Raw genomic sequence first — 14,753 nt, forward strand, 5'->3', positions numbered from 1 at the left:
TGGGTGTTCAGGGGGAATACAGATATCTTTCAGAACAGGGTATCGGCTGGGTGAGGGTTCAGGTCAATATGACTCTGCCTATGATTCACTTGTCCTTATCTAAGTTGGTAATATCTGCCAAGGCTACCTATTTACAAGGTCTATGACTACTCAGGCTGGTAAATTTCCACAAAAGCTGCCTGTTTACAATAGCTTATAGCCATCTGTTTCAGTGTTTTTCCACAGAGACTCAAAACTTGGTGTTAGTATACATGTATGACAGGCCTATTGCTGATTTTAGGCCTATGGCTGATTTTAGGCCTTCAGTGTGTAAGCAGGGCTGCCCCGACATCTCCTCCCCTCTCTAAGTGTAGATGGGCTGTGGCGAATCTAATCTTGTGAAGGTGGGGATAGAGGCCTGACCTCCAGAAATTGAAGGGGGCCTTGTAATTGTTCCGGTCCCCCTGTCATTGTCCAGTGAGGCATGAGGGCCATACCCATCCCGATGTCTGGAGGGGGGATACCCCTGGAGAGGGGATACTTTTGACATCAACCCCTATGCAGTCGGTTACTGAACTCTTAATTGCTATTTAAAGAAAACTTTTCTTGCCTTCTTTAAGGACAGAACCTCCCATTGAGAACCAGATATGGAGGGCGACTGGTGACAAAGAAACAAACCTCATGAGGCACGAGAGAAACTTGTTTCAGGACAATGTAGTTAGTCAGTGCTGCTTCCAACTTGTAGAGTCTGGCACCAGGCCAGTTTATATTAGATAGATATATGTAGGGCCAGTACAATTTTGGAGAAAAAAAAATGCATGGTAACAAAACCCATATGTATAAAAATCCATCAAGTTTCTTCACACACACACACGTATGTATGTATATATGAATGTACGTATATATGAGCTGTCTTCTGCATGTACATCAGAAGAGGGTATTAGATGCCAAAAGACTATTGTTATTAATTCTTGTGTGCTAAATTGAAGATACTAATAATTAAACTCAAGAGTTTCTGAAAGAGCATCCAGGACTCTAATCACTAAGACATTTCTCCAGCCCCTGAATCATGTGTATATTAAAAGAGCCCAATATATATTTTTGTAGAAGAATTGAGTACTCACAGACAAGCACTGTAGAAAACAGTATTGTCTGGAGATACTTAGGATTGTCTACTAAGTGGTGGAAATATATACCTGTTTTCTACCCAGAAGGGTGGGAGCAGATATTGTTAATAACAAGGTGACCTTTGCTATCTTTAAGGGCCTCACTCAAATACCCAGAATGTTTATCCCCAGCTCCCTTCCCTAGACCTTTTTCATTACCTTCATTTCTTAGTCAATAGAACCTATCCTTAGGGCATATGTCACATGTACATTATAGCCTGCTGACATTGTGTTAGTCAGAGAGCACACCATTTCCTAGGCCCTTAAGCTATAGGACCCATCTTTATGGAGGAAGTCACATGTACTTTGCAGAAGAGTTTTGATGTAGTCATGACTTAAGTGTTATTGTGCATATGGGTTTAGAATAATAGTTACCAGGAATTTTTTTCCAAGATTTTTTTTTCTTAAAGTGAAGATTTCAACCTATTCAAAATAATCTATCAACCACAGAATGTTAACCAGTTTCTGATCCTTCACATGATTCTCAAAGGGCAGGCAATATTGTGTGATCATTTATATTGGTAATAGTTGGACAACTTATCTTTGTGTATACATTTGCACCACCTTCTAACCAAATTACTCTGTCTGTACCCTCCTTTCTTTCATTTGCCTTTGTTATTCTTGCTTTTCTCTGGGTGTTATTAGGGTGTATAAAAAGTAGCTATTCTTTAAGGGAACTCAGCACTTACATATGACAAAGCCACCTCTTGTTGCATAGTAAGTCAGACCTCATCCTTCTGCATGATCTCTTGGGAAATCCATAAGATTTGCCTCAGAGCTCTTGTGGAAATTTTTTGGTGATACATATTAAAACTATGGGCAGACTACCCTCAGCATCCTTTCTTTCCATGCCCCCTTCTGTCAGTGGGGACAGTCGTAGTTACCTCTCAACGTTTTATGGGTCAATAACTTACAGTTGATGACAACTTGCTAAAGATTCTGAATCCTAAGTGTTCCAGAATTCAAAACTTTTTGAATATTTTTCACTATCCTCAAAATTTTGGATTTCAGATTTTAAACTTAAGAATGTTCAGGTAGTGATTTAGGTGGTCTTGTGTTTATGCTGTTATAAAGGTGCTAGTAAAGTTAATTCATCTATCCACAGTTACTCTGAAGCCAGGAGACAGTGCATTAGAACGACTAAACCTTCTGCAATTGCCAAAGAATCAGATGGCATGGACTAGTACTCAATCGCCCAACAGTATTCAGCAGATGAAGATTTCTGCTTAAAAATTACACTAATTCAAGAGAATCAAGAGTTGAAAGATCATCTGAACTTTTGTTACCGTAGCCATGGAGTCGTTTTGGTTGTTTCTTCCCGTTAGTTGAGGACTCATTTAGTATTTTGCTTTCCAAAAAGGCTATTCTAAGTGGAATCTGAGTAGTGCCAGTTTTCAGAAACAAAAGCACCTTTGTATATAACACATATGAGGCACATATAAAATAGTGATTTTTAAAAAGTAAAGGTATTTCCTCATTGACTATTTAAGAATCTGGGTAATCAATGTCAGTAAAACAGGCTTCATGGTCGTAAAACATAGAATTACATATTAATAGCCAAATAGTAGTGGTATTTGTTTTTAAAAGTGTCAAATCTATTACATCTTATAAGAAGAACTGAAATTCCTCTTTATGTAAATATTAAATGGAACAGAGGTGTCATGGCACTAGTACGAACATGCTTTCAGAAACCATTAGTTGCCAAAGAAATATTAAATGACTGAGGAGTATGAATTGTTATAAGCAACCAAAATAATAGCTTGTTCAACGTTATGCTTACTTACCTCAAATAATTCTCCATGGCTGTGTAAGAAACTGTTAGATCTTGAAAATGGTGTTCTTATAACTTTTCTGGTTTTGTGTTTGCTAGGGTTTTTTTTTTTCCTGAAAATGTAAGATATGCATATTAATACATATTCAGTTAATTTTTTCTTTTTCTGTCTTTGTTATTATTGTTGTTTTCTTTTTCTACTAGTGGATTTGAAGGCAAGTACAAGATGCAGGGTAGGTATCTGGGCGAGCCTATAGTTTAGAGTGTAGATGAGAGTTGGGATGATCCATCACTAACTCTCCTTGAAGTTTCTTTAGAAACTTCAATTCCAGTACTGCAGAGGCAGAGACAGGGAGATCTCTGGGAAATTCAGGCCAGCCTGGTATTTGTAGCAAGATTCTAACTCAAACAGAAGAAAACTAAAACTAGAAAGCAAGTAAAGAATTTCAGAAAACTTAATTTTGACTCTAAGTTAGCTAGTTTGACTTTAAAGCTACCAAATTACAAAATCACCAAAGTTTAATAACTTGAATATTATGACCATTTTGTACCACTGACGATGGTGGTGGCTGGTTGTTTTGAAACAGGGTCAGCCCTATTTGTCTTTAAATTCCCTTCATAGGCAAGAATGACGTTCATGATTCTCTTGCCTCTACCTCCCAAGTGCTGGGATTAAAGGCATGAACCACCATTCCTAGCTCCTCCCTGTCTGGAATCCATCAGTTTCAGGTGAATCAATAAAAAAATAGTAATACAAAGGAAATACAATAAAAGGAAAAGAGTAGAATTCAGGAGATTCTTCTTTCTTAAGTTGTTACTTTTAAAAAAAAACACTGTGTTCTGTGTTGTAGAACATTAGTGAATAACACCAGTCTGTGATCACAAGTTGTATGTTTTATGTGCTGCAAAGAAAGAAGACTATAAGCACTTATAAAACAAGGGCAGAATTATTAGGGGTGATAATTGCTCTGGAGAAATAAAGCAGAATAGTGGGTAGGTACAGAAAGCAGCTCAAGTTGTGTTTGCTCCAAGAGCAGTGGTCAGAGAAGGCATCTCTGAAAAGATAACATTTGAACTGAGATGTGAAAAAAACTTCATTCTCACCCCTTTATGGATCTAGCAGAAGAGTAATCTGGCAGTGGGGAAGCATGCAACAGTCTCCAGTCAGAGTGAGTGTGGACAGGAACAAAATGCAGTTAGGGATGACTAACTAATAACCAAGTTATTAAAGAAGGGAATCTAAAACATAGGCAAGGCATGTTTACAATTCAGTAAGAACTTCGGATTTGGTCCATTAGTGGGTATTGGAAGATAATTCTGGTATATGTGTAGAATAAAGACTCTGTCAGAGTCTTCAGAATTAAAGAATAGTAGTGACTTAAACTGAAGATGTAGTATTAAAATGAGAGTAAATAGAATGATGATATACACTTAATATTTTAAATACAAATCAAGAGTTACTACTTTATGTGTTTTTCATATTCATTAGATATGTTGATTACTGCTGTGTGTAGAGTTTTTAACCTCCTTTTCTTGGGCTGCTGCTGTCCTTAGTGGTTCTAGTTATATCTTTCTACTCCAATTCATTCTGGGGGCTCAGCCAATGACTCTCTCAAAGCAAATTTATACTTTGACTACCTTATACATCTAAGCGCTCTGACTGTGGGTGGCACAGAAAGATGGATTTGCCTGGCTTCTGCGACACACATGTAGTCACCTCTCACAGTGCTAGTGTCTGTCACTGTTCCAAGAACAGGTTGTGTTGTGCCTAACAATCTACTTACTCCATTGCTTGTAGTGGGGCACTGACACCCCCATTTAAGGGAGTGACATCCATTGTCACCTTGTCCATGACGCATTGACAGATTTTACATTTGGATTTTTTAAACACCCATTTTACATGTTTTAGCCTTTCCCTATTAACTTTTAGATGATATTTCACTTTGATCTTAACATGTATTTCAGTCTCTCATATGCACTTATGAAATTTTATTAAACTCCAAGGGTTTCAGGCACCATAGATTACAAGAAAAGTATGACTTGTACCCAGCAAGAAGTTGAAGGCTTAAAGGAAAAGCAGGAAAAAAAATGACAGTGAACTCGGTTGGTGCCATAGGAGGAACAGTGTGTTGAGCCCCTCCAGTCTGAGGCTACTTTCCACCTCATCAATAGACCCTGATGAAGCAAAGAGCTGGAACTGAGTCCGGTTCTGTTGCTGTTGTTTGCTTTGCGGTGTTTGTTTGTATGTTTTGATTTAGATTTTTTTCCTTTTTTTGTTTTTTATCAAGACACATTGCTAAATTGACACAGAAGGCCAGTGGCTATAATAGTAGTTGGCAATCAGTTTTGCTTAGCCTCCTTGAACTTTTTAACGTTTTCAATCGTACAAGACAGATGCACATCTAATACAATACTTGGAGGATCAGCCGTCTAGTCTAAGGTTTAGATTTAGATGATCTGGATATTCAGTGTTAGATATTTTTCTCCTAAAGTATTTTAATACCCTTTTCGAAGGCACATTCTTTTTACTTGAAGAGGTTTGTATTTATTTCAAAGTAATTTTTTATCTCACCCTAATGAAGTTTTAACTATCCCCATTTTTATTATAGAAACAAAGTAAATAAAGGAATGTCCAGTTTCTAGAATTTCTAATTTAGAATTTAGATTTTCCTGAAAAATAAAATTTCCCACATTTTGATTCAAAAGCTGTAATGCTAGCAATTTTAAATTTCAACATTATTTAAAGTAACTTGAGTTCAGGATGTAATATCATTTCCATACTCAGTGCCAAAAACGTGTGTTATTTGGTCTGTCGAGGTCTATTCTAAAAATACACAACATCTATAACACCATTTGCAGATTAACATATTACATGCTTTTGCCAAATAGTCTCCTCTTTTCTTTAGATATATTCTGTCTCCTAAAGTAGATTATTACAATTCTTTGGGTTACTATTTTCCTTGTAACTTCAGTCATACTTAGGAGTTCCTCTGTTTGCCTGTAAGATTTGCTGGTCATTTCCTTTAATTTTGGTGCTATTTATTCTCAGGAATTATTAACATTTCTAGATCTCTATTTCCCATGTGAATCTTCATGATACACTTAGTCATTTTCACTTTAAAAATGGGATATTTTTACTTCAGAGCTTGTTTTTATATTGGCCAAGCAAATAAACTTTATAACCTTACTTTAAAAAAAATATAATTTGCTGTATTGAGGACTAATTAATAATTGCAGAATTTTTTAAAAACTGCACATATACTAGTCACTTTATTAGAAACTAATCTGTGATTTTTAAGTTAATTTTTAATAAAATTTAAAAATTAAGTCTTCATTTATATTAATGGCATTTAAATATTGGTAGCTATTTTGTTGGACAGACCTATGTAGCCTATTTCTACTTGTCAGCAGTGCCTGTGAACAGGACTATCTAGATAATTAATTGTTATTTTTGTATACTATATTATATGATTATCTTTTTGTTTAATTCATATCTGACATATAAGCATGCCCCATACTGAATAGTCACAGTGTTTTCCCTTAAGAAATCTATGATTTTTATAATATATAAGACGTACATAAGTTTACTCAATTGTAATTCTTAAAGAATTACAATTGCATTGTGGTATGCTGATAGTAAATAGGCCATTGTTGGAAAAGCCTGAATATTAGTTCAATCCACATAATTTCACAGAGCTAACTTATTTAATTATTTTTCTTTTAAATGTAAAGTCTACCTTCCCTTACTCTGTTTTCTGCAGAAGTACTTCAAAAATGTCCTAACTGTTGGAAAATTTTGCACACTTTGCTTAGAATCTATTTTTTAATTTAAATTGAAAGAAAATTCCTCTGGGAAAAGGGGGATTTTACAAGCAATTTCAAAGCAGAATTGATTTTGGTGTGTGTTAATGCAGACAATCTGCCCAGTGTTAAAATGTTACAGGGGGAAAAAATACAAGCTGCCATATTCATGTGATCACACCAAAATAGCAGCTTGTATTTATATTTTCAGTCTCCTCGAGGTGGACTGCAGGCACACTCGAATGAGGGATGTGCTTCGTGTTGTGATTTTATTTAATGCAGACAAAGTACACGCTTGTGCATGCACGACCAGCCCTCACATATGCACTTGTTCACAGCCGAGAAAGTGAAAACGACAACACAAGCCGCTCTCTGAGTTGTCGGCAACCGGTGTGTGTGTGTGTGTGTGTGTGTGTGTGTGTGTGTGTGTGTGTGTGTTTTAAATAGTAAATGGGGTGGGCGAGGGGCAGATTTTCAGAAATAGAAGAAACAGTTCCTGTCCCATGGCCCATAGTCCTTCCTCATTTCACATTTAAGGTGTAAATAAAATAATTATTATTGTTGACTTAGAAATATGTAATTTTCCACATTGCTATTTTTTGGTTTTTTTTTTTATTGCAAGTAAATTTTTTTCTCAAATAATATATCTTGATCACAGTTTATCCTTCCTCTTCTCCTCCCAGTTCCTCCCTAATCCCCCTCCCATCTGGATCCACTCCCTTTCTGTCTCTCATTAGAAAACAAAACAGGCCTATAAGAGACAATAACATAAATAAAATAAAACTAAAATATTGGATTTGAACAAAATTAGCGGAAGGGAAGGAGCCTAAGAGAAAGCACAAGAAACAGAGACCCGCTTGTTCACACACTCAGTAATCACAGAAAACACTAGACTGGACCCTAAATCCATGCACAGAGAATGATCAGGTGCAGACCCATGCATGTGCTCCGCATGCTGCCTCAGACGTCTTGAGTTTGCATGTGCTTTCATTGTGTTGTTTCTGTTTTTTTTTTTTTTTTTCTTGCTGTCTGCCTTCCCCTCTGGCTCTTAAGCTCTTCCCACCTTTCTTCAAAAGAGCTTCCCTGAGCCCTGAGAGGAGGGTTATGATAGAGACCTCCTGTTAGAGTAGCATGTTCCACTATGTCTTATTGTCTACTCAATACCTGGCTGTGGGCCTCTGTACTCGTTCTCAGCTGCTACAGAAAGAAGTGTCTGTGATGATGGCTGAGCAAGGTCATCATCATCTATGAGTATAGCAGAATGTCATTAGGATTCATTGTATTGCTGTGATTTGTTTAAGAGTAGTATCTGGTTTTATCCTGTGTCTCTGGCGTAGTCTTGCAGCACTTTAAGGTATGGGTATAATCTCCTGAAGTGAGCCTTGTGTTAAATCAGATATCAGTTTACTCACACAAGCTTAGTGCCACCATTACCTTGACTTAGAAACAGGACACCACTGTAGATCTAAGGGTTTATGGCTGGCGTGGTGTTTACATTTCTTTTTGGTAGTATGCAAAGTACCGTACCCTCTTGTACGAAAGATGCTAGATTGTAGTTCTGAAGGTTCTGTGTAGGTACTAGCTACATTTTTTTCCATGTTCAATGAATTTTATAGGTGTCATCAGTGTGACCTTGCTGTCAGTTTGTGGAGAGAAACCTAGAGTCTTAGCAACTGTCTGAATTGTTTGGGGATTCTCATGGGACCCCTTTAGCCAAAAATTCAGTTAGATATAACTCAGTCCCAGTACTAGAAGCTTCATTGGTGACAAGAGATAATCTAGTTGGGGCCCTATTTCCATATTATTTGGCAGTTTCATTTAGATCAAATTCATATATTTATATATTTTAGGAAGCATCTATTGTACTATGTTTCCATAGTACCACTCAGCTGGCTCCTAATTTTAGCTATCCCTCCATGTAATCCCTCCTTTAGCCTTGCCTCCTCTCTCTGACTTGATCTTTCCATTCTAGAACCCTCATCCATCCATAATTATTTTATTTCCCTTTCCTAAGGAAAGCTATCTTTTTCCCACCCTAGTCCCTTGCTCTATACCTAATGTCTCTGGTTCTACAGGTTTGTAGTTTGCTTATCAGTGACTTAAGAGATAATTGTCCTTTGCCTTGAAATAATGACATGGAGACCTTGTGCTATAGCTGGGCAGATGTGAGCTATCTCTCCTGACAGTGCTGGCCTGGCCTACTTGCTAGCTACATGGTATTACCTGCCATCTTGATCTCCCCCTGGCTGCTCCCACTCTATCCGTCTTGTCTCCACATGGCAAGTCTCTCCTGACTACCTCTCATGATAACCCAACTCTCTCTTCTGTCCACCCAGGACCCCCTCACTAGAATCAGAAATCTTGCCTTAAATCTTGTTCTCTTCCTCAACTATAGGCTGATCAGTTCTTTATTAACCAGTCAGAGGTGATGGAGAACAATACTTTACAAAATATTGAGTCAACCAAGGTCCAGATTGCAACCAGATCTCTGGGTACAGAAATCAGCTTATGAATGGACAATGCACAAAACATTCCCCAACAGTTAATAGCTACATAAAAGTTAATACATGCTATATTTGACTCTTTGAGTCTGGAATACTTCAATTGGGATGATTTTGTTCCCCAGTTCTATTCATTTACCTGAGAGTTTCATGATTTAATTTTGTTTGTGACTGAGTAATACTTCAGTATGTAATTATACCACAATTCCTTTATCCATATTTTTATCGGGTGTCACCTAGGTTGTTTCCAATTTCGGCCTTTGTGAATAGAGCAGCAATGAATGTGGTTGAGCAGATGTCTCTGAGGTAGGATGAAGTGTCCTCTGTGTGTGTCTAACAGTAACAGTAGTAGAGCTGGGTCTTGAGGAAGATTGTTTTCCATAGTAGCTGTCTCAGTCTGCACTCCCACCAACAATGGAGAAGTCTCCCCCTTTCCCACATCCTTGCCATCATGACCTGCCACTTGTTTATTTGATCTTAGCCATCTTGACAGGTGTAAATGCAATCTCAAAATAGTTTTGATTTGCACTTCCTTGATGGCTAAAGATATTGAACATTTTTAAAAGTGTTTCTCAGCCACTGTATTTGCTCTTTTAGAATTTTCCCCTTAGGTCTGTGCCTATTTTTTTTAATTATTTGTTATCTTAATACCTAGTTTTTTTTAGTTCTTTATAAGTTTGAAAGGTTAGCCCTCTATGAGAGGTATAGTTGGTGAAGGTCTTGTCCCTTGTAGGTGAAGGTCTTGTAGGCTGAAACTGTACTGGAATGCTCGGGTCATTTGTCATGCAGAAATTTTCAGTTTCATGATGTCCTATTTACTAATTGTTAATTTTAGTGCCTATTCTAATGGTGTTCTATTCAGAAAGTTTCTTCTTTATTAATGAGTTCAAGGCCATTCCCTACTTTCTCTTCAATTAGGTTCTGTGTATCTGGTTTTATGTTTCAGTATTTCATTCATTGGAGCTGAGTTTTGTGCAGGGTTATAAGGATGGATCTATTTGGATTCTTCTATATGCAGACATCCAGTTTGGCCAGCACCATTTGTTGAAGATGCTACCTTTATTCCAGTGTATATTTTTGACACACACACACACACACACACACACACACACACACACACACACGGAGTTGTCTGTGGTTATATGTATTTATATCTAGTCTTTTGGTTTCCACTGATGAATATATGTTTTTCTGCCGGCACCATCCTTTTTATTACTATGTAACTCTGTAGTGCACTGGAAATCAGTGCTAAGGGTACCAGAAGCAGTCACTCAACTATTCAGGGTTGTTTTAGCCATCCTGGGTTTTTGTTTGTTTCCATATGAAGCTGAAAATTGTCCTTTCAAGCTCTGTGAAAAATTGTACTATAATTTCCATGGAGCTTGAACTGGCTCTTTGGATTGTTTTTGGAAGGATGACCATTTTTACTCTGTTAACTCTACTGATCCATGGGCATGGGAGATCTTCCTGTCTTCTGTTTTTTATCATAGTAATCTTTCACATACTTGATCAGAGTTATCCCAAGATACTTTCTTATTTGAGGCTTTTGTGAAAGGTGTTGTTTCCCTGATTTCTTTATCATCCCCTTTGCCATTTTTGTATAGGAGGGCTACTGATATTTATGAGTTAATTTTGTATCCAGATCCTTTACTGGAGTTTTCATCAACTGTACTAGCTTTCCAATGGACTCTTTAGGGTCACATATGTATATTTTTCATATCATCTACAAACACAGATACTTTGGCTTCTTCCTTTCCAATTTATATCCCTTTAATCTCCTGCATTTTTATTTTGCTCTAGTTAAGATTTCAAAACCTATTGAGAGAATGGACAACCGTATCTTGTTCCTGATTTTTGTGGAATTGCTTTGTATTTCTCTTCATTTAAGTTGATGTTGGCTATGGACCTGCTATAAACTGTCTTTATTGTGTTTAGGTATATCCCTTGTATCCCTAATTTCACCAGAATTATTATTATGAAGTGGTGTTAGATTTTATCAAAGTTCTTTTCTACTTCTAATGAGATGACTGTGGGTGTTTTCTTTCCTCTTTCTGCTTGCTTATATGATATATTTTATTTATTAATTTACATATGTTAAAGCATTCCTGCATCTCTGAGATGAAGTCTACTTGTTAGTCTGTCAGCAATGTGTTTTAGAATATCCAAGCAGATCTGGACTTGAAGCTACTTTGGCCAATCATCAGGAAGAATGATTTGAATTTGTTTAAAATGCTTTCATTTGTCTTAACTGAAATTTTCTGATTTTCTGTATTTCCATTTCTGACAAAGTTGTATATACAGTGTACATGTCTTTTCAAATGTCTTTTCCCCTCTGATTGTGAACTTTTAGAGTTTTATTGGAAAGACATTTGGAGGATCCACAACACCAAAGTAGAGTTTTCAGCATATGACTCCGATCTGAATAGAAGCAGAAAGAAGTGGAGGTGACAACCTTTGCTTTCCAGTGTGACACTTAGCACCTCCCCACTCACACCTCCCCTGCCCTGTCAAGGTGCTCACTCTGTCTTGGCACTTGCGCTGGCCGCGCACCTCGATGGCCGTGCACCTTCTCTGCCTTATCAACTTTGGCCGTTTCATACCCTCACACTTCTGCTTAGACTGCGGTGATTTTTCTCCTCATGAAGTGTTAGCATAACAACTAACTATTTTCATTTCTGGGACCCGCTTTCTCTGTCAGGGATGCAGTTTTACTGTATAAGCAAGTTGAAGACAACAAAACTCTACTCAGGCTTTGCTTAGGCTTCATCTTCCAACCAAGGCATTGGGTTATTTATTTGTAAGAATGTTTGTTTTTTTAGAAATTACTTTTTTGTTAATGACTATGACCCCCCTCCTGTTGTAGAAGTTGAAGATTCTAATAAAGATTGCCTTTTCCTACATATTTTCCACACTTATTTTAATGTGAATTGTCATTTAAAATTATATACAAATTTCCAGTAGTGCTTCTGTTTTTTTTTAAAACTCCAAACCTTTGTGTACCTTCATACTTACCCGTTGGGGCCATGTGTATGGTTAATTCTTAACTCATCTGCTTAATTCCTTGAATACTTTTTCAGTTTAAGAAATATTTATTAAACACTTTGAATGAACAAAGCCCATATGAAGCATATTGAACAGAACATAAGTGAATCTGCATAGTATAGCTCATTTAGAAAGTGATAGCAGATAAGATCTTTATTTTTAGTTCAGTGTTTCTCAGTTCTAAAGTATTGACCAAGTAATTGTCGGAAGGGGCTGTTAGGTGCAGTGTGGCCCTCCGCTGCCTGCTGACACTCCATGCAGCACACTTCTTAACATTTTGCAGGAGCTGGTTTTGGGGGTTTTGGGTTTTGGGAGTTTTTTGTTTTTGTTTTTTTGTTTCTTTGGTTTTTTTTTTTTTTTCATCCTCATTGCAAAAATTTCTAAAGCTTCATTTTACCCCTTACAGAAGGGTTTCATAGTCACACTTCTGGTTTCAGTTTTAATCTTTATTTTCTGCCTGTGTCCTAGATTTTACTGTGCCAAGGAGTAGTGCCATACTGTTAGCATCACTTGCTGATCAGAGAGCTGAGAAGCAGGAGCTTTCTGAAGTCAACAGATTCTTGCACATGTCTGCGTCCCAGTTCTCCCTTCTGCCTTTCTGTGATCACTCTGCCCTAGACAGGAGCCATGAGAGAGAACACTGTCCTGTGTCTAGATCCTCCTCAGCAAGGTCACCTGACTATCAGGTGGTTTCTGGTCAGTACAACCAGAGGCTGCAGGGTTGTCAGAGTCTTTCTCCTGAGCAGTAGGGAGTCCTCTTTCTTCTCCTTCCTATACTGTCTTCCATATTGTCCCTGACAGCCTTGCTCACAGACCGTTTGCTGAGCTATCTTTTCCAGCCTCTTTCCCATCCTTTATTCTTTCACCAGCATTTGCCTGAAGAGCCCCTGGCTTCCAACTCTGAAGGCTTTCCAGCACTGTTTCCAACAGCATCTCGCTCTCTGGCCCCACAACTTGTTGATTACCTTTCTGTCTCTTTTCTCCTTTGATTACATTTCTCCCTTCCTTTTCTTCCATTCAAATCCTCTCGTATGTTCTTCTCCACTCTCCCTCAGTCTCACGGCTTTCATTCTCTGTTAGACTGTTCTTCATATGATCTTGGCATAGTATTTTAGTGTTTCTTCAATAAGACAATAAACTACAGTAAGGTATTACAGTTATGTTGGTGGTTAATGATACACTAGGGAGTTTTCATCAGCACATTTCAACTTTGAATGAGTACTTACTTTGATTTTCTGTTTTTGAAATATGAATATAACATCAGTTGTTTTTCCTTCAAGTCCTTCTGTGCTTCTTTGTCCTATTGTATGACTATAAACCTTTACCAGGGGCTTGATTCCCCCCTCCCCCAGGACATTTTATTGAATATTTGCAGCTTCACTAATTCATCTGGGCCCAATGCTCTGCCTGTTTTAATACTTCTAATTACCTAATTGTGTACCATAATTCAGTGACAAAGCCCTCCATTGTTGCCCTCCTTCCTTTTAACCCTTTTCTGGCTTAGGAAATGGTTTTTTCTTTGTCTTTTTTGTTTCTTTCTTTTTTCTTCCTTCCTTCCTTCCTTCCTTCCTTCCTTCCTTCCTTCCTTCCTTCCTTTCATGCTTTCTTACTTTCTTTCCTTCTCTTTGTTGTCTGAAAATTTTTGAGTTAAGATAGTTTAGATATCTTCTACAGTGAAATCTTCTATTACAATACCAAGCATTGCCAGAAACACTTTGAATTCATTATGGTTTTTATTTTGAATTAAATTTTGAAATCATATATTCAGAAATCTTTTACTCTTACCAGTTGTTGTTGTTGTTGTTTTTTGTGGCCCACTTTCATTTGTGTGAGGATATGCAGTTTAAGAATTTGAGCACTGGGTGCTTGAGAGATGGCTTAGCAGATAAAAGCATAACCTGATCTTTTAGAGGACCTGAGTTCAATTCCCAGCACCCACACCAGCTTCTTCACAGCTTCCTATGACTTTAGTCATGTGTTTCTCCTCTGTGAGTGCCAGCACTCATGTATACATGACTACACACACACACACACACACACACACACACATTGTTTTAATTATGCATTTTTAAAAAATTCTGAGTACTATACAGATCCACTACTAAACTACTTCCCCAGTCCTTAACTCTGTGGTTCTTTGATTTCCATTATGTTAGCTTGCACATATAAGTAACAACATGTAGACTTTGCCTTTCTTTTTATAACTTACTTCAGTTAGCATGTTTTCTGCTTTAATCTATATTATAACAACTACTAGAATTTCTTCCTGGTTTAATGCTTAACAGTATTTCCATTGTATAGACATTGGTTCTCAACCTTTTATCCATTGATAATAATTTAATTTGATGTGATATATTGACAAATGTTTTTTGTGCTACAGTGGAACTAGGAGTGTAGACATTTTATTAATATAAAAAGTCTTATAGTCAGTGTGAAGAAGTGAAAATTCTGTTTTTACTTTATTTTTAAGAATCCTTTATACCATTTTCTATA

At 37.2% G+C, this 14,753-nt stretch overlaps 1 protein-coding gene across 3 annotated transcripts in view; it reads left to right on the top strand.

Annotated features, from left to right (window-relative positions):
- Positions 1–14,753, top strand: part of Tbc1d5 (TBC1 domain family member 5) — a 441,474-nt gene that overhangs the window by 226,869 nt on the left and 199,852 nt on the right. The window lies entirely within an intron of this gene.

Source organism: Grammomys surdaster, unplaced genomic scaffold (genome assembly GCF_004785775.1).
Source record: "Grammomys surdaster isolate TR1022 unplaced genomic scaffold, NIH_TR_1.0 169, whole genome shotgun sequence".
NCBI lineage: Eukaryota > Metazoa > Chordata > Mammalia > Rodentia > Muridae > Grammomys > Grammomys surdaster.